Genomic DNA, 20,525 nt, shown 5'->3' with positions numbered 1-20,525 from the left:
ATATTTCTGGGGGGATACGTAATCTTTCTATAGGTACCTCACCTTTGAATATCCTCCAGACACTAGACTGGCTCTAGAAACTTTATCCCCAGCAATAGCTCTCCGGCATTGCCAGATTGCATCACGCTGCTTCAACCAGGGCTCCATTCACCGAATGCAAATACATTGGACTATATAGGTGCCAGCTGCTTGACTAGCATCGCCTTCTGGCACTTATTTCTCACCCCATCAAGGTATGTGGAGAGGAACCAGGAGAGCACTAGCAACATCATTAAGCACATCACATTTCATGTCTTCATTCCTATGAATCTTATTAAATAATCAATGCACTAGCTCATAGAAGATGAGTAGAGGTGGTGAGGTATCAGCAGGAAGATTAGGGGCCTGATTTAGACTCTGGTGGACAGGCTACTCTGTAATAAATGTGACAGGTATCCTGCCCTATTATTACAAAAGCATTATATCCTATGGTATTTGTAGTAAAACAGGCAGGATAGTCATCCACCAAGCAATAAATGAGGCCAACCATTAATATAATTACAGAAAGTAAATAACTTTTTCTTTTAATGGGCACATGTTGCTGCAGATTTCTTACTGTATGAATGAATCTCAAAGCAATCCCCTCCCAGTGGTGGGTCTGAGTAGCGATGTTTAATGAAGGAAATCATGCAGCACCACATTCTTGTCCTGTGAGGCAAAAGTATAGAAGGGTGACCACTTGGATGACAATCAGTTGTCAGTTACAGGAACAATTTTGGTGAGGGTGGTAGATGACACCATGGCCCTAGTGGAGAATGGTTTCCGGAAAATGACCAACCACATTATGTGTGTTTGGCCATTGCTGTACCTTTCCTGGCTCAGGTGAAGTACAAATGTGGAAATTCTGTTCTGACAAGTGAGCTCGATGTAATAGGAAGTTGCATGTCCAGAGTCCAGACTATGCAGCCGTTCCTCTTTCTTAGTGGGACGATGAGGAGGGAAGAAGGAGCGTGATGGACTCACCCACATGAAAAATCGATACAGCTGTTGGTAGAAAAGATAAGTAAGTGAAAAGAATCATCTTGTCTGGGAAGAATACTCTGAATGGTGATCTGATGAAAAGGCTTGAAGTTCACCGACCCTCCCATACTGAAGTCAATTGACATAAGGATGAATATTTTCAAGGTAATTAATTAAGCCGTATTACAGTGCGTCCCTTTGAAGGAGAATGCTGTGGTACTTAGACTCCAGAATGCAGACAAAAGGACTGTAGATGGCAACGCTCATACTCCCTGAGTGCAGCAGCGGCTTTGGGGGAATGTGGAGGAGGACCTGACCTGAACTGACATATGATATAATAGGTAATCCATCCTTTGTGGGAGTGGGAGAGGAGGCTGAATACGAAGTGACTGCTGCTTGGCGTACCAGATTCTCCTCGTCTAGCCTGGGGCAATGAAAATCAGCTGTCCTTGGTTTGCCTTCTTATTATGCAGGGCCTTTTTGTCCGGACACATGGTGAATCCTAGGGACTCCAGGGCTGGCAAAAACGTGCAGCCTGTTTTTCCTTCTTTGCCAGTTTTTGGGGCATGAGAGTAATGGTCATTAGGACAATGATGGAGATTGTTTGTCTATTGCGCTCTCTGTCTTGTGGATCGAAAGAGATCTGCCTGTTTCAAAATGGCCACCACCTTTTTAATACCATGAGCCATCATTACACCATAGATAGTGGATTCCTCAGTTGCATTTTGGGCTCTTGTGTACTGCTTGCTACTTAACTCTGTCCAGTTATTGTGGTCCTGCAAGCTTGAGACAATCTTCCATTTCCACCTGATCCAAGTTACTCTCAGGGATAAGGTAGTAACTATTCCTGCTTTTGTGTTATTGTGAATACTGATAAGTGTTTATTGTGGTATTAATACATTCCTTACTTTACAGAACGTGGTGGGCTTCTAACATGTGTACCTGCACTCTCAGGCTAATTTTGGTTTCTTTGCCTCCCCAGCCCCTTTACCCCTTGGCCTATATCACAACTTCAGTAGAACAAACTGTGTTGAGAGCAATAGGGAATTAGCAGGTGTGTGGATAATCTGCGCAGTCCTGTACTCTGGTCATGACACACATGAAGAAGTGGAATCAGTGGAAATGAATATAGTATACCCGTGACCATCCGAACCTTCAGGAGTACTTCAGTAAGTCATTCAGGCAGAAGTGTATTGTTCACAACTGAGAACAATTTCTGTTCTGGGTTGTGATGAAAAGATTAATGAACGGTCACCCTAATTTGAGGAATATCACGTATTTCTGCCCAGGAGTAGCTCCCACTCGTGGTCCTTCAGGGAGAGGTGACTCAGCACATTCTCCTGCACATTGAAGGGTCCTTCAGGGTGTGCAGCCCCAAGGAAAATCCCCCCAAAAGTGAACCAACCACCACAGATTCCAAGACTCCTTACTTCTCACTCTGTTGATATAGTGCATCATGTTATTGTTGTCTGGCTGGCAGGATTTGAACAGCGTTCCCTAAGCATGAAGGAAGGAAGGCTTACAACACTAGGCTCCAGGCCATCATGTTGGCCATACAGGTGCCCTATCCCAGCAGGGAGGTCCAATGCACTGTAGCCTGCACTTGCAAAAGAATGATAGAGTTAGATAATATTTCTGGGCATTTCCAGGCATTGGTAAAGATACAATTGTAGAGAAGTTTTATATTGCTTTGGAGATGTTCCCTAAATACAAGCGCAGCGACCAGTAGTATATGGGGGAGGTGGGAGGGAGGCACAGCTGGGAGGCAGGAGGCGGGAGCGTGAAAGGCAGAGGGGAGGGGCCGCGGGGGAAGCAGCGGCGGGAGGGGAGAGCGGGGAAAACTATCTGGAAAAACGGGCAAGACGTCACGAAACAGTGGGGCCAGTGGTCGAAGTGGGAAAACAAAAGTAGGGGAACTGTGGGTGGAGAATCAGGGGGCGGGAATAACCGAAGATTGAATCAGTAGGCGGAGTCACGGGTGTGGCTAGAAATAGCAAAACATACCAATTTTTAGTACGTTTAGCATTTCACTGACCAGTTACAGCTTATAACATTATTTAATTAAAAGAATGGATATGTTTATTTGAGGTTTAATTGAGGAAAAAGCAAACACGCATAGGGAATACAGGTTTATGTAAAGCATGTGAAATATAAGCAGGAACAACATGTTACCTTAATGCTTTTACTCTCATTGTTCAGAAATCCATGATTATTTTTGTCTCAAACATTGAGGTCATGAATACAGGGCTCCTTATGTACACACGTGTTAAGCAGGGCTCAGAAGAGAAAGGGACTCTTCAGGAGAATCTAGACGCAAGGAAACCCACAAAGGCTCCTTCATATTCATGTCGCCAGCTAGCTGCTCAATCATAATAAAGCAAAAAGAACAACTGGTGGACAGAATCCAGAACAATGTCATACATTCACCCCAGTACAGAGATCTGGGCCTAAATCCATTGTTTCTTTGCTCACCATGCCATTCCAGTTTGGACCCAGCCATATGCAAATCAGTCTTGATCCTGCACCCAATGAGAACAGTCTAGCCCGAACTGCCAGGCCAGGTCCTCCCTGGACCGGAATCAAGCATCCTAGGACCGGTTTTGGGCTTTCAGCCCTCATCAGCCAGGATAGCTTGATTCCAGTGGCATGGAGAGCATGGGACTATTGTCTGAGCATACCTGTCCCACTCGGGGTGACAAATGCAAAAAGAACAATTGACGGACAGAAGGCAGAACAATGTCATACATTCACCCCAGTTCAGAGATCTGGGCTTAAATCCATCGTTTTTTGCTCACCATGCCATTCCAGTTTGGACTGAGCCATATGCAAATCAGTCTTGATCCTGCGCCCAATGTGAACAGTCCAGCCCGAACTGCCAGGCCATATGTATTCAAGTGTCTTTTCATTCGGGAAGTGAACACAAAGCAGTACCCACTGAACTATGCACATAACATATTGCTTTTTGATATGCATGGTACATGTTCTTTGCAGCAGGCATATCACGCCTCTGTGCTACCTTAGATGAGTAAAACAGCCACTAGACAAAACATGCTCCCATCTCTCTCCAGCAGGTACATTGATCACCAAAGTTATCTTGGCACTTGTATTGTTGACCGAAACCTGCTGAATATACAAAGAACTTTGCAGTGTTTTTAAAACTCCTGCACTTGTACAAAACTGGTCCCCCAAACTAAACTGGCCCCCTACCCTTCCAGTCGCCCTGGGAAACGCCTGCTCCTGCCCTTTCACTGCTCCAGTCCAGTCAGTACTCCTGCTCATGCTCGATCAACACTCCTGCTTCGTCAATGCCCCTGCCCCCTCCCTTCTCCTGGCCCGTCCCTTCTCCTGCCCCGTTCCCTGCTCCTGCCCCGTTCCCTGCTCCTGCCCCGTTCCCCGCTCCTGCCCCGTTCCCCGCTCCTGCCCCGTTCACCGCTCCTGCCCCGTTCACCGCTCCTGCCCCGTTCACCGCTCCTGCCCCGTTCACCGCTCCTGCCCCGTTCACCGCTCCTGCCCCGTTCCCCGCTCCTGCCCCGTTCCCCGCTCCTGCCCCGTTCCCCGCTCCTGCCCCGTTCCCCGCTCCTGCCCCGTTCCCTGCTCCTGCCCCGTTCCCTGCTCCTGTCCCGGTCCCTGCTCCTGTCCCGGTCCCCGCTCCTGTCCCGTTCCCCGCTCCTGTCCCGTTCCCCGCTCCTGTCCCGTTCCCCGCTCCTGTCCTTTCACCGCTCCTGTCCTTTCACCGCTCCTGTCCTTTCACCGCTCACGCCCGGTTACTGCTCTAGCTCATGCCCCGTCACTTCTCCTGCCCCGTCACCTCCCCTGCCCCGTCACCTCCCCGTGCCCGTCACCTCTCCTGCCCCGTCACCTCTCCTGCCCCGTCACCTCTCTTGCCCCGACACCTCTCCTGCCCTAGTACCTCTCCTTTCCTGTCGCCTCTTCTGTCCGGTCACTGTGGTCACTGCTCCTCCGTGTACAACATTGACAAATGTGTCAAGTTCCCCACAGTACTCTGCTTGGGGAAAGCTCCTCTCTAATCACCAACTCCGATCTCAGGGGCACTTGATATGTTAAAGGCAGAGGGCGGCGCATTGTCATTCTAAAGGGGCTAATCTGCCTCAATCGGAATGACAATGGCCTGCCCTCGGTCTGTGCGAGCTCAGGGGGGGCGGGGGCTGCTGCAGCCTCTGGAGTACAACAGAGAAGTGCGAGCAGCCCCGGAAGCGGAAAGAAAAAAGTTATCATTTTAAAGTTGGACTATTCTTGCCGTCCCGCGACGCTTTTTTGAAAGCAAGAAGTAGGGGAACGGACTGAACAATTTTTTAGAAGTAGGGGCACGCCGTGCCCTTCCGTCCTCGCCCACTTCTATCACTGAGTGGGGCACAGTAATAACAATAAACAAAGTGGGGCACAGTACTAACAATAAGAACAAAAAAGACACTGGAATAAGGTGCAACAAGTATAACAGGCAATCAGGGTACTTGTGTGGAAGGAAAAAGCGAGAAGAAACACAGGAGGCAAACCTGGGCTTGAACCACTACCTGCCTGGCAGAGGCACAGCACGGCAAACCGGAGCTACAGGGAGAGAGTGCAGTTTCCTGGCCGTGGTCAGAGGTCCTGCTCGTGCTCACCACGCAGCAGCTGGCATTATATGGGGGAGGCGGGAGCGTGAAAGGCGGGAGGGGGGAGCGGGGAAAACTAACAATGTCAAGAAACAGTGGGGCACAGTAATAACAATAAACACAGTGGGGCACAGTACTAACAATAAGAACAAAAAGTACACTGGCTAATATCAGTGCCAAATCGATTATGTGGTTCTCCACCTTCTTTGTTTTTCGCCTAGGGAAGGACCCTTGTAAACAAATCTCCAAAGTGAAGATCAAACTGCAGTGAGGTGTCTTGTCCAACATCAGCATCACCGTTGCCCAAAAATCTCAGGTGTAGGGACAAGACCAGGTCACGTGGCAAAAATCCACCTCCTCTACGGTACATCAAGGACCGCACCTGGCCCTCCCCATCATAAATGGTTGTGTGAGTTTCCTATGCGTGAGGCATGTCTGATGAAGATAATTGAATAGGATACATCCAAGTTGCGTGTTTCAGGAGACCATCTGTGGATACGCTTACATTCTCACCCCTCCAAGTTCCGGTATGTCTCTACCCAATTCCTCCTCCCACTTTGTCCATAGTGCATGCAGTGGTATCCTAACCATCCCATTAAGGGTACCATAGAACCACTTCAACATGTGCCTCACAGTCCCAGTGGTCAACATCAGCAGGAGTACTTCATGCGTCTGTGGCTCATCAAACCCCTTATCCCGAAGAGCCATGAAGGTCCTAACAATCACTTCATAACAGGGGAACTGCCCCAGGGGTAGGCCATAGGAGTCATTCAGAATTTCAGTGTTGAGGTCTCATAACAGTCATCCACCATAACAGTCCTGCCTCCGTTCAGCTCGCCATCTGTGCCACCGAGAATGAGGTTGGGGGTCACTGTGGGGCAGCCCCACCAGTGGGAGGGTAGTGGCATATGGTGGGCAATCCTTCATGTGTCGAGCACATTGCCACCAACAGCAGACAGCCGCAGATAGCCGCAGATAATAATAAGCTGCCTCTCCCTCTTCCTGGTACGCTCCGCATGTGTTGCACCAGCAGCGCCCCGGGTTAGGCTCATTTCAAAGTCACCCTAATTTTGTCAAATTTAATTCACTCCATCTAGCCACTTGGTGATTCATTGCAACTGGGCTGCTAGATAGTAGTTCTCAAAATCCGGTACTACCTATCCCCCTTCTAAGATGCGCCACTTAAGGACATCCAAAGACACACAATGGCATCCATCATCCAAATTATCGGAGGAGCAAGTCCTGCTGTCTGAACCACCCAGCCAGTTTCAAAGTAGAAAGATTAGTGAAGTAAAAAAGCAACCGGGGTAACATAATAATCTTGGTGAGTGCAATTCGCGTCATAAGGGAAATCTTTAATGCCCGCCAAAAGGCCACACAACTATGCAATGAGTGCATCGCAGGACCAAGGTTACCCTCCTGCATGTTCTCTAGCTTGTGGTAAATTTGTATCCGCAGATAGTGAAGGGTGTGGGGGGTCACACAAGTTGCTTGGTCCTAAGGAATGAGGTCTTGCAGCCCCATTCTCAGATAAAGACACAGGGCTTTATCAGAATCATCCACAGCCCTGAACCCCTGCCAAACTCCTGTAGCAGTTGTAACATGTATGGTACATCATTCTCCATTCTGACACATATAACAGCAAATCTTCAGCATACACGGGAATAATATGCTCAGTCCTATCCAACTCAATGCCTTTACTCCGGCCTCTTTCTCTGCATAACATCGCCAAAGGTTCAATGGCAAGCGCAAACAGGAGTGTAGACAATGGGCATCCCTGCCTTGTACCTCGACTAACCTCATAGGAGCTGGAAATACAAAGACTCGTCCTTACCCTGACAGTAGGGACAGTGTAGAGCAGGCACACCCATTGCACCCAGGCTGCTCCTAAACCCATTTTAATCATGATCTGTTCCAAGTACGACCAGCTAACTGTGTCGAACACCAGGTATATTGACACAAGTCCCATAATACCCTCACCCTGCAAAGAAGGAGTGTGTATTAACATATACAGGCGGCGCAGAGAGGTAATGCATTGTGGTATAAATCCGCACTGGTTGGAGTGCAGCCGCGTTTGCAGGTGTGGGAGTGGTCGCATTGCTAGAATCTTGCTTAAAATTTTAAAGTCCATGTTCAGCATGGACAATGATTGATATGCCATGACAGGTGCTCCTCGTACATGTGTCTTAGGGAGGGGGATCACCGTCGCATCCCTAGTGGTGGCAAGGAGTGCTCTTTTTTCCAGGGCGGTGGCGCATATGCTGCCAGTCTCGGCACCAACACTCCAACAAAGGTAGAGTAAAACTCCACCAGTAGGCCATCCGGCACTGGAGTTTTCCCTCGTGCCATATCTCGTATGGTGCATTTAATCTCTTGTGGCATGACTGGGCCTCCCAACTCCCCCGTAGTCTCCGCAGAAAGTCTGTGCTATTATAAGGCACTCAGAAAGGTCCCCGTGGTCTCCTTGGGATCCTCAGCCTGCCTCCCAAAGAGTGTTGTATAGTAGTCTCGGAAGAAGGTATTGATATCCATTTTGGAGTACACCAGCCCTACGTCTGGCAAACGCACCTGGGTAATCAGAGACCCGTTACGCAATGGTCATACCAACCACACCAGCAGTCGTCCCGCTTTACCCTTACGGGCCCGGACGATATTCTCCCTATAACTATGACACAGGAACTTCTTCAAGAGAACACTGTACTGCTCCCTGGCCTCTGCCAAATGCACCCCTGCTTCTTGATCAAGGCCAAGTTGATTGTCTAGATACTTATTTTTTTTACAATTGTGAAAAACATTTATTTGATGCATTTGATTCTTTTTCTTATACTTTTGTTAAAACAACTTTTTCAAATTGCTTTTATACCCCAAAAATAAAAAAATAAAACAGATATGTAGAAGAAAATAAAGAAAAAAATGCACTTTCATTAATAAAATAGAATCTAAAAAGAATTTCACTTGTATATGAAATTTTGTACTTTTGTAAATTGTTTTTTTTGTTGTTTTTTTTTAAAACGTTATTTTCCATTTTGCATGAAGACAAAGAAAAAAAAACAACAATGAGATTGCAATATGGGAACATCAAATGACATTTGCAAAGATTGTGAAAAGCATATCAATAAAATATGAACACAAATTATGAGGACATAAAAAAACAATGTGATACATGAGTACTGACAACAACAATATGTACTATACTTAATGAAAGGTCAATCTCGTGACACAGCTACAAACAATAGATACTATCAAAAGCAAAAACCAAAAGCCAAACGGTGTGATGTCATCATTTCCCTTTTGTTTCATCCCAGAGTCTGTGGGGAACTATCCCACTCCGGTAGGGGTGATGCCGGACAGTAACTGAGAATTCTGGGCTGGCTGGTGCCGGGAGATATAATCTCTATACGGGCCCCAGATATCGGTTGGCCTGGAAGAAGTGGGGGGTAAGGTACTGAACTCTTCGCAATTCACATTGCTGAACGCTAAACTGTTTAACCAGGAGCGAAGAGTAGGGGTGCGCCTACTGCCCCACAGCAATGCTATCTCCGTCTTGGCCAAAGGGAAGCCGAGCGACGCTAATTTACGAATCTTCCTAGGGAAGTTCTCAACATACCCCTACAGCGCAATCTCAGGTGTAGGAAGGAGAGGCATGGACAATATATCACCCAAGGCGGAGTGGATTTCTAGCCAATACTGGTGTATTTTGGGACAAGTCCAGGATAGGTGTGCGAAGTCAGCAAAGGGGGCAAGACATTTCCGACAGTGGTGAGGCCGGGAATTGTCAATTCTGTGTGCGCGGGCCGGAGTGAAATACATCCGATGAAGAAATTTAAACTGAAGCAATTTATGACGACTGTTCAAAGAGACGTCTGTTGTGGTCCTGCAGCAATATGCCCACTGATCATCAGAGATGGACCCACCCAGGTCCTACTCCCAAGCGGCCCTGAGCCTAGAGTCATTAATTGCTTTGAGTGCCTCACTCTGTTTATACAATTTGGAAATCAGGTGCGCATTATTTGGGTTCTGAATCACCAAAGTGAGGGGAGGGGTCTCATCAGGAGCCAAAGGAAAGGAGGGGAAACCCGCCCTCAAAGCTGAGCGAATCCGGGTGAGAATAAATGTGTCCATAAAGGAGCGATCGCTAAACCGAGCCTCCTCCGACAAGGAGAATACATGTCCATCTGGGAACAAATCTCCGAGGGTGCATATGTTGAACTTCGCCAAGGTGCGTTCTACAAAAGCTTCCCCTGTAATGGGGAAAATGGAGGCATTGGGAAGGGGAAAGGCCAGGCAATATACAAGATCTATTCCCCAAAATCTGCGCAATCTAATCCAGGCCCAGCATGTGGTGGAGACAGTCTGGATGTCTCGGGGGTCACGAGGGAAGCCAGTGGGAAGACTGGTAAGGAGCCGTCTCGGGAGAACCAGATCTGCTTCAGGCCGCAAATATGGTATGCGTGCATACGGGTGAAACCAAGCGTATGCGTAGGCGCACTGCACAACTAAATAATACAAATAAAAGTCTGGTACACCCAGCTCTCCTCTGTCCAGTGTCAAGGTCAATACTTTCCAACTGACCCGGGGTGCATAAAAAATACCTTGGTTAGGGGAACGGTAATAATATTGAAATAATACAAAAAGCGGGGCAATACTATCATTTTAATAATTGCAATCCTACCCGCCATGGATAGGGGTAAGCGGATCCATCGGGTGATCTGTGATTCCAATGTGCCGATAGCGGAGCCATAATTGAGACGGATCACCGATGCAGTGTCTAAATGAATGTGAATACCCAAATATTTAATGGAGTCATCGCACCATTCTAGCGGAAACTCAGATGACCAAGGCGTAGTGCAGGCTGTGAGCGGAAAAATGACTGATTTGTGCCAATTGATATGGAGCCCGGAAAAATTGCAGAATCGTATGATTTCCTGAATCAATGATGATAAATTATCATGAGACTGTCGAACGTATAGTACCATGTCGTCCGCGTACATGGACATCAACAAAGGGCCAGTGCAGAATTGCAACCCACGCTGAAGGTGGTTCTCCTGAAACTGCCGAGTCAAGGGGTCCATGGCTAAAATGAAAAAAGAGGGGAAAGGGGGCAGCCCAGCCTAGTGCCTCTTGACTGAGGGAAAGGATCAGACAAAGTACCGTTAAGACGCATCCGGGCAGTGGGTTTAGTGTATAGAAGAGTGACAGTGGCCACGAAACATTCCGCCATTCCCATCCGACGCATGACTGAAAGAAAAAAGGGTCATTCCAGGGAGTCGAAGGCCTTCTCCGCGTCCAATAAAATTGAGGCGGCCGGGGTGGAAGGGTCAATACGGTGCAGTACAGTGAATAATGTACGGAGATTGAGAGAGGTGGACCTGTGTGGAACGAAACCCGACTGCACAGGGGAGATAACTGATTCCATCAGGAGCGATAGTCTAATGGCAATGACTTTTGCTAAGATCTTGTAATCCAAATTTAGCCATGACAGTGGTCTGTATGACGCGCAATGCATGGGTTCTTTCCCGGGTTTAGGAAGTCAAATGATCACAGCTTCCCGGAATGTCGGGGGGAGGGTACCCACCTCCGAGGCCTCCGCATAGACCTCGACCAAGCGTGGGACCAGAAGGTCCTTGTACGCTTTATAAAAATCAGCCGAAAAGCCGTCCAGCCCGGGGGCAGATGATGCGCGTAGGGCATAGATCGCTTCCATTATGCTGTCAGCGTTAATGGGGGCCAGAAGAAACTCCTGCATGTAGCGCTCCAGATACACCAGAGCTACCTCAGATGAATAAGCTTCCAGACCGCCGAGATCCCCGGACAGGCGCGTGGCGTAAAGGGTCTTATAATATGTAAGAAACAACTCACAGACCGCTGGGGTAGAATGAATGGGGGAGCCGTCTAGTCCTGCTATAGAGGTGATACATGTGGGGCCCCTAGGGGGGCGTAGTGTGTTGGCCAATAGGCGACCCGGACGTTCGCCCTCCCCATATCGCCGCGCCACATGATGTTTCTTAAGAAACGACAGTTCCCTATCAGCCGCGTCCTGAAATCCGACACATAACTCCAAACGGTGGGCAGAAAGAGAATCAGAGGGAGAAGCGAGTAGTTCGCGGTCCGCCGCAGCGATTTTCTTTTCGATTTGATCTAAAGTAGAACGTAGATCGCGAAGGACTCCGACATGTTTAGAAATGCAAACACCCCTTATGTAAGCTTAAAAGCCCTCCCATAAGACCGCCCATGTGTCAACAGTGCCCGTGTTCAAATCAAAATACTCTTCTATAGCCTGTCTTACCTCCTCACTGAAAGCGGGGTCTGCCGAGGCCCGGCCGGGAAAACGCCACTGCTTCTCATAACCCCCCTCACGTGGAATAAATAGCTGAAGAAGAACCGGGCAGTTGTCGGAAAGAGTGCGAGGGAGAGTCTGGACCGAACCTAACCAGCCAGCCACTCCAGGGGAGACCAGCCAATAATCGATTCTAGTCCAGGTGTTGTGGAACCCAGAGTGATGAGTGTAGGCCGGATGGTGTGCGTGCAGATGTGACTCTATGTCTAACAAGGAATACTGTGTGCAAATCTCACGAAGCGCTATATGGGCTTGGGGCTTGGAGTCAGGAGTGGAGGCAGTGCTGTCTCTAGAATGGTCCAGCAGAAAGTTAAAATCCCCACCCTGCGTCTATGGTAAGGAGGCGAGTCAACAGGGAGTGATAGAATGAGGGAGAATCAGTGTTTGGACCATACACGCATACAAGTGAGACCCTATGACCCATCAACTGACCAGTGACAATCAAAAACCGGCCTTCGGGGTCGCGATGTGTGGAATAGTGTGCAAACTGGATTCTTTCATGTACAAAAATAGCGACTCCTCTTGAATATGAACTGTAAGCAGAGAAGTACCTGTGTGGACCCCAACCGGAAGCCATAGAGTTGGTGCCCGTGTCTGCCAAGTGGGTCTCTTGCATAAAGAGGATATCAGTCTTATGTCTAGCTACATAGTTCAAAACCTGTCGACGTTTCCTAAAATTATTCAGGCCACGCACATTCCATGTTAATACCATAAGCCCGGAAGGACCGGGCACATTTCCTAGCTGCACCATATATACAATACCAAAAAAGGGAAGTCAGTGTAAAAAAGCATCACATCATATAAAGCAATCCTCATCGTCTGTGAACTAACATATCCATCAAAAAACAAAACAAAACCCCCCAACCACCCCCCATCCACCCTCTCACTACACAGAAAGAGGAACACCCTAACAGCACATCCCAAAAAACAAACCATGGAGGTATTCACCATGGGGCATGGCGACGCCACGACAGTCGGGCAACCCAGCAATCAAACAACAGAGCAATCAAATGTGAACGAGCCAATGCCAATAAAACACTATCAGGGCCAATGAACAATACGAGACTGTCCTCAGCCGTTCCCCGTCTGAGAAAAGAGGTCCACGCTGGCTTGTGAGGTCTGAAGTGAAGGGGAATGGGGCCGCGAGCTGCCTGACGCCTCACTTTTGTTATTCTTGAAGTCTCGGAAGAATTCCTGTGCAGCATGCGGAGTGTCAAAGATCCTCGGCCTGTCATCAATGTCAACCTTTAGACGAGCTGGGTAAAGCATGCCATAACGGAGTACCAAGTTTCTAAGCATGGCTTTGACACTTTGAAACTTTCGTCTGGCCTCCTGCACCATGACCGTGAAATCCGGAAAGAAAGAAAGATTGCTACCCTGCCACTGGATCTCGCCCTTCTCGCGGGCCGCTCGGAGGGCAGTGTTCTGATCACGGAAGTTCATAAGTCTTGTGACAATGGGTCTTGGAGGTAAGCCTGGTCTGGGGTGAGGGCCTAAGGATCGATGAGCTCACTCGACAACAAAGCCTTGGGTGAAGGATTCTCTTCCAAACAGGTCTGAAAGAAGCTGCTACACGAATGTGTCTAGTTGGCCAGTGGCTGTCGTCTCCGGAACGCCGAGAATGCATAAGTTGTTGCGGCGCCCCCGGGCCTCCAAATCTTCGTTCTTTATAGCCACTTCTTTAAGGATCTTCCCGACCCTCTCCAGCCGCTTCAGAGAGGAGGAGGACCTGTCTTCAAGGTCCGAAACCCTGGACTCCACCACGTCCAGCCGGCGGTTGTGACCCTGGACCTTCGCGTTCATGTCGGCCAGCTTTTTATCCAAATCATCGAAACGAGCATCAAGGGCCTTGAAGCCAGCTCTCATTTCGGCTATCATGCTAAATGCAGGCCCTGTGGAATTAACGGCAAGATCCTGGCCCCCAAACAAACAACGTGCAGGTATCAGCAGAGGCGCCACAGGAATGGAGCAGCAGGAAGGACCAGCACAGCGCCAGGCACACCATCGTCGCCGTGTGGGTACGACAGAACGGCCGAGGGAAAGTCAGGTGGCGGTAAACGATCAGCGTTTCCCCATGTGCAGGACGGGCTCAGGCACAGCAACCCCTCAGGCGGGATCAGAAGTGAAGGTGGGACCACTCAGCAGGGACGGCCGCCAATCTGGGGATCCCGACAGCAGTCAGCCCAACTGGGCTATCGGGCCTTCAGGTGCTACCTACAGGGGCCCCAAACCGGAAGGAAAGGGGGGACTAGGAAGGTCCCCAGACCAACCGGTCACAGAGCGCCCTCCAGGCGCCGAGGCGGGGGGAAGCACGAACGCCCACCCTCACCGCCCAACACCAAACCCCGACCCCCACCCCAACCCCAGATCGCCTCGCCCGTCGCCCGCACCCAGGTCCGGCCTGCCCACCTACTCTAGGTCCCAGCTTCCGCAGCACGGTAGGCCTGAAGGCCAAAGGAGCCGCACACGCTGCGGGTGCCAGGCAGGGGAGAGGCAACCGGGTGACGGTCCGTGGGAGCAGGCCCCGGGGAAGGCGGGAGTAGGGAAAAGCAAACAGGCAGGGGTAGGAAAAGGGCCAGGTGGCACTGAGATGAAGATGGGAAGGCCCCGGCCGGGGCCCGGCGGCATCAGGCGCAAGCGACGTCCCAAGGAAAGCCTCAGCTGCTACGGCGGTACAAAAGTGGGTGGTGATGGATGAGCATCTGAATCAATCAAACACTCACACCCAGTCAAAAGATCTGGGTTTAATCCATCACCGTTCTTTAGCCCACTCTGCCACCCCAGTTCTGACATGGCTATATGCAAATCAGTCTGACCCTGTGCCTCATGGGAACAGTCCAGCCCGAACTGCCAAGCCATGTCTTCCCTGGACCGGAAACAAGCTTCCGAGGACCGGTTTCTGGCATTCCAGCCGTCTTCAGCCCGGCTTGCTTGAATCCAGTGGCAAAGTGAGCAAGGGACTCACGTCTGAGCATACCCCGCCACACTTATGGCAGCCAAAAGCTGCTACGGCGGCATCAGGCACAGGCGCCGAGCTCGCACTCACAGGGAGGACGTATTGTCATGCATTCACCCCAGTACAGAGATCTGGGCGCTAAATCCTTGGATGCTTGATTCCGGTCCAGGAAAGACATGGCTTGGCAGTTTGGGCTGGACTGTTCCCATGAAGCACAGGGTCAAGGCTGATTTGCATATGGCCGTGTCTGACCTGGGGTGGTGTGGATAGCAAAAAAACAATGGATTTAGGCCCAGATCTCTGTACTGAGATGAATGTATGACAATGTTCTGCATTCTGTCCATCACCTGTTGTTTTTGCCTTTGTCGCCCCGATTGGGAAGGGTATGCTCAGACGTGAGTCCCATGCTCTCCACACCACTGGAGTCAAGCTATCCAGGCTGATGAAGGCTGATAGCCAGAAACCGGTCCTTGGATGCTTGATTCCGGTCCAGGAAAGACATGGCTTGGCAGTTCGGGCTGGACTGTTCCCATGAGGCACAGGGTCAAGGCTGATTTGCATATGGCCATGTCTGACCTGGGGTAGTGTGGATAGCAAAAAAACGATGGATTTAGGCCCAGATCTCTGTACTGGGGCGAATGTATGACAATGTTCTGCATTCTGTCCATCACCTGTTGTTTTTGCCTTTGTCGCCACGAGTGGGATGGGTATGCTCAGATGTGAGTCCCATGCTCTCCACACCACTGGAGTCAAGCTATCCAGGCTGATGAAGGCTGATAGCCAGAAACCGGTCCTTGGATGCTTGATTCCGGTCCAGGAAAGACATGGCTTGGCAGTTCCGGCTGGACTGTTCCCATGAGGCACAGGGTCATGGCTGATTTGCATATCGCCATGTCTGACCTGGGGTGGTGTGGATAGCAAAAAAACGATGGATTTAGGCCCAGATCTCTGTACTGGAGTGAATGTATGACAATGTTCTGCATTCTGTCCATCACCTGTTGTTTTTGCCTTTGTGGCCCCGAGTGGGATGGGTATGCTCAGACGTGAGTCCCATGCTCTCCACACCACTGGAGTCAAGCGATCCAGGCTGATGAAGGCTGATGGCCAGAAACCGGTCCTTGGATGCTTGATTCCGGTCCAGGAAAGACATGGCTTGGCAGTTCGGGCTGGACTGTTCCCATGAGGCACAGGGTCAAGGCTGATTTGCATATGGCTATGTCTGACCTGGGGTGGTGTGGATAGCAAAACAACGATGGATTTAGGCCCAGATCTCTGTACTGGGGTGAATATATGACAATGTTCTGCATTCTGTCCATCACCTGTTGTTTTTGCCTTTGTCGCCCCGAGTGGGATGGGTATGCTCAGACGTGAGTCCCATGCTCTCCACACCACTGGAGTAAAGCTATCCAGGCTGATGAAGGCTGATAGCCAGAAACCGGTCCTTGGATGCTTGATTCCGGTCCAGGAAAGACATGGCTTGGCAGTTCGGGCTGGACTGTTCCCATGAGGCACAGGCTCAAGGCTGATTTGCATATGGCCATGTCTGACCAGGGGTGGTGTGAATAGCAAAAAAACGATGGATTTAGGCCCAGATCTCTGTACTGGGGTGAATGTATGACAATGTTCTGCATTCTGTCCATCACCTGTTGTTTTTGCCTTTGTCGCCCCGAGTGGGATGGGTATGCTCAGACGTGAGTCCCATGCTCTCCACACCACTGGAGTCAAGCTATCCAGGCTGATGAAGGCTGATAGCCAGAAACCGGTCCTTGGATGCTTGATTCCGGTCCAGGAAAGACATGGCTTGGCAGTTCCGGCTGGACTGTTCCCATGAGGCACAGGGTCAAGGCTGATTTGCATATGGCCATGTCTGACCTGGGGTGTTGTGGATAGCAAAAAAACGATGGATTTAGGCCCAGATCTCTGTACTGGGGTGAATGTATGACAATGTTCTGCATTCTGTCCATCACCTGTTGTTTTTGCACTCACTGACAAGGCCATGCTGCACTCTCCAGACATCTTAGACCCCCCCAGCTCTCCATCAAGCCCCTAAGCCCCCTTGCTAGTCTATGAGCAGGAGCCCCAGGCTAGAGCCCATGGAGGTGCAGTCTTGGGTCGGAGCCATCGAAGTTGCCAAACTGTCAAGAATGGTTTCACTGTTGGGAAGTGGTCCAGAGAATGTCGGAGCATTCCTGAACAAATCCAGGATGGCCAGCTGGAAGACGTCGACTTGTCCATGGTCAGCCACCTCCTACTGTGTGAATGTGTTCAGATGGAATTAGGGGAAGCAGAGGATGTAAATAAAAAGGTAACTTATTAGCTAATTTTTGGTGCTAACCTACTGAAGAATCTTGCCATGAAACATACACATGCATATTTACGTTTACACAGAAAATTGAGATGTGTGCAATGATTCATTGGTGTATAATATTCTACCACACGTATTGTTCATAGATTCCCACTTTACCACTTTCAAGTTTTTTTCAGCCACAATTAATTGTCACCACTTTAACCCTCCTAATACCTGCTCATACAGGGCAAGAGGGTCAGATACTCTACTGTGATAAAGTGCTCCTACTCAAAACACCACCAGTCACAGATTTAGGTAGTCAAAAGAGATCTAGCAGGCATTCATATGTCAGAAGGGCTTCCTATCCATCAATAATGTGCACTGTGTCAATAAAAGTTTATTTTGTCTGGCCATCACCAAAAAACAAAATCAAAGCAAATAAACGACTTATTTCTCCTACCTCTATCAAGAAAGTAATTAGTGTCTGCAACTTTTTCATTAACTTCACCATATTATGTACCAAACAAAACTCCATTCCCATATGTCCCACTGAAAACATCCCTCTATGGACTTCCTTTGTTTTTTTGCCATTGATGACCTGATTGACATTCTCTGATCTTCCAAAGTAGTGACATACGTTCAGTACAGAAGAAGACTGATGTTGACCTAGATGCTCTTGCAAACTAGTACGCAGCAGCCTCCACTTTTAAGAAAACAAACGGTGCTGTTGTCGATTCAAATGATAGTGCTAGTACCTTGTGGTAAAATTCTGGCAAAATCTGTGGGAGGGAAGAATTGGAAAATGCCCTTCTTGGCCACGGTCCTAAAGAGGAGCAAAAGGATCCCCCCCCCCCCCCCAAATCAAGGCAGCACAACATATAAAGAACCCCAACATTAACCTCAGACGGTTGAGCCACAAATTTAAATGACAGGCCAAGCAACTCTACCAACATCTGTTTAGCAGAGTAGGCAGTTCATTAAATGAGAACCTCTCAAAAAATGAGTTCTAGATCAAAGAAAAGTGAAAGGATTTTATTTCAAAAAATTTAAATGAAGCAGTACAGAATCAGTGCCTTGAAGACTCCCAAATAGAGGAGCTATACAAAGAGTGCAAAAAATATCAGAAATTGACTTATAAGCAACATTGGTAAATAGTCTGACAATATCCATAGTAGATTAGGAAAGCCTTCTGTCTCACCCCCAAAATCAAGGAGTTCTTATAAACAATTCTTGCATATTAAATTTGTAGAATTGCAATCATTGTGGTGGCAGCAAAAGTATCAACTCATTAACTAATGAGAACACAGGAAATAATAAACACTATTACCATAACACATAAACATCATCCCAAATGTGAAAAATTATTCAATACCCTCAATGCAAATGTCATCCAGAGATGTTTAAGAAAAAGATGAAACATTCAACAACGAGACTTTCAACAAATGAATAGGACCAGCGATCTCAGTGGAGTAACGGCAGTAGAAACTCAAATATTGATACAAATCATAGGCACAGGAAAATGTTTGCCGTGCTATGGAATTATAACAGTGGAAATAAACGGGAAACCGCCTTTACAATAACGTTTTAACCTCGTTGTGCCTTAAAAAATTTTAGCACGCATATTTTTACAGTGAATATGCATTTACAACACAAGCCAATACGACGCATTTAAGGTAAGTTGGGGGTGGTGGGCGGTCTCCCCCCACAAATCTAAAAACAATGCATGGTATTGGCATGCATTGTAAATGCATATTCGCGGTAAAACACATGCGTTACAAAGGCAAGCGGTGTATTTACCTGCGTTGTACCGTCGTACAACCAAATAAACTATTACACATCAGCTTGACATCGCTCTGCCAAACCAGTGAGCAGAGGACGTGTGCAGGAGGGGAAGCAGGAGGTAGTGACGGAGATGTCATCCATCTAGTCTAAATTCGTGTTTTACAGAGAAGTGAGGAATAACTAAAACACTTTAAGAAACATACTTCTACACATTATATGAAATGGTTTCAAATTAAAAGATGTTAATTCATCCTATATGAAATGTGAACTGGATAGCTTCCCTGCTGAATGGTCTAGTCACTGATACAGGGACAAAAGTCACAGACATCCTAAAGTCTAGTGTATCAGAATCAAGTATTGCCATAAAATTGGCAGTGAAAAGAGCAGGGAACAGCTTGACAATAAAGCAGTCTTTAGACACTAATGTGGCTAGAAGAAACATATTTGATTTTGGATAGTTAAGCTTATATATCTCGTGCCATCATACAATGAGAACAAAGTGTTTGAGAAGAAGCCATATACAACACTTCAGGCGTCCAAAACTGACAATGACAAGGCTTTGAATTGTTGATGCAAAACAAAGACCCATAACTCCTGTTGTGGTCTTATCAGATCGACATGCACCAAACAACTTGGGAAAGAGGGGACAACTGTACTGTACCATCCATACATTTAGGAATCTGGGAAAGAGCTTGACAGAGTAAAGTCCCAGTCAAGCAAGTAGGTCTGCACATCCAGGTTCTTCTTGTCCCACCCTGCCATGCCCATGTAAGGGGATGAATCTTGAGAGTATAAACAATTAGGAGGAAATATTATTGGACAAATGGATGGAGTCAAATCCAAAGAATGGCACATATCGTAATTCCTAAAGAGGCAACCAATAGCACCTCCCAAAAAAAACATGAAAAACGGGGACTGAAGGAATTTCAAAAAACGTGCAATTCTACTCAGATGAGAGGGGTCCCTAATAAGAAAGGATCCAAGATGTGTATGCTAGAAAAAAAGAAAAATTGGGTGGATAACAATCCTAAACATTAAATTTCTCAACATCTTCCTGATAAAACTATAATTCCAAATGTTGAAATGCCAAGTGATAATTTGACTACCACAAAAGCGATGCTCCTTAAGAGTCATAGACCGCAACAATAATCTGGGGAGAGAAGATATGGTGGTATTTACTGTTGGTATCCATTGCCGCTATGCCCCCCTACTTAACCTACTGGGGAGAGCTGACAGTGCAGGGCCCCTCAACAGCAGAAGAGCAACACTTGCATATATACGGGGTAGACTGCAGTCTGTCTGGTATTGCAAGCCTTTCTGCCCAGCCGAACTGCACACGTGTGAGTTCACATAAGCACCACCACCATGTGCTAAATGAATCACTGACAGAATATCGAGGAGCAAAATATCGACCTGCAAAAATATCGGTGACAAAATATTGACTACCAGAATATCGAATTCCTATCTACAACAAGTAAGTACAAAAATAATGAATCAAAAATTTTGTTGTAAATAACAATGGGCTAGATGTAGGTAATTCGTATGTACCGA

The 20,525-nt window shown here is 48.0% G+C and overlaps 1 protein-coding gene across 3 annotated transcripts in view; it reads right to left on the bottom strand.

Annotated features, from left to right (window-relative positions):
• The window catches only part of LOC144755184 (caspase-7-like), a 236,097-nt gene that overhangs the window by 76,052 nt on the left and 139,520 nt on the right, over positions 1–20,525 (bottom strand). The gene's annotated exons all lie outside the window — the stretch shown is intronic.

The sequence above is a fragment of the Lissotriton helveticus genome, chromosome 5_1 (genome assembly GCF_964261635.1).
Source record: "Lissotriton helveticus chromosome 5_1, aLisHel1.1, whole genome shotgun sequence".
NCBI lineage: Eukaryota > Metazoa > Chordata > Amphibia > Caudata > Salamandridae > Lissotriton > Lissotriton helveticus.
The sequence above is the reverse complement of the archived record's forward strand: the minus strand, read 5'-3'. Positions and strand labels throughout refer to the sequence as shown.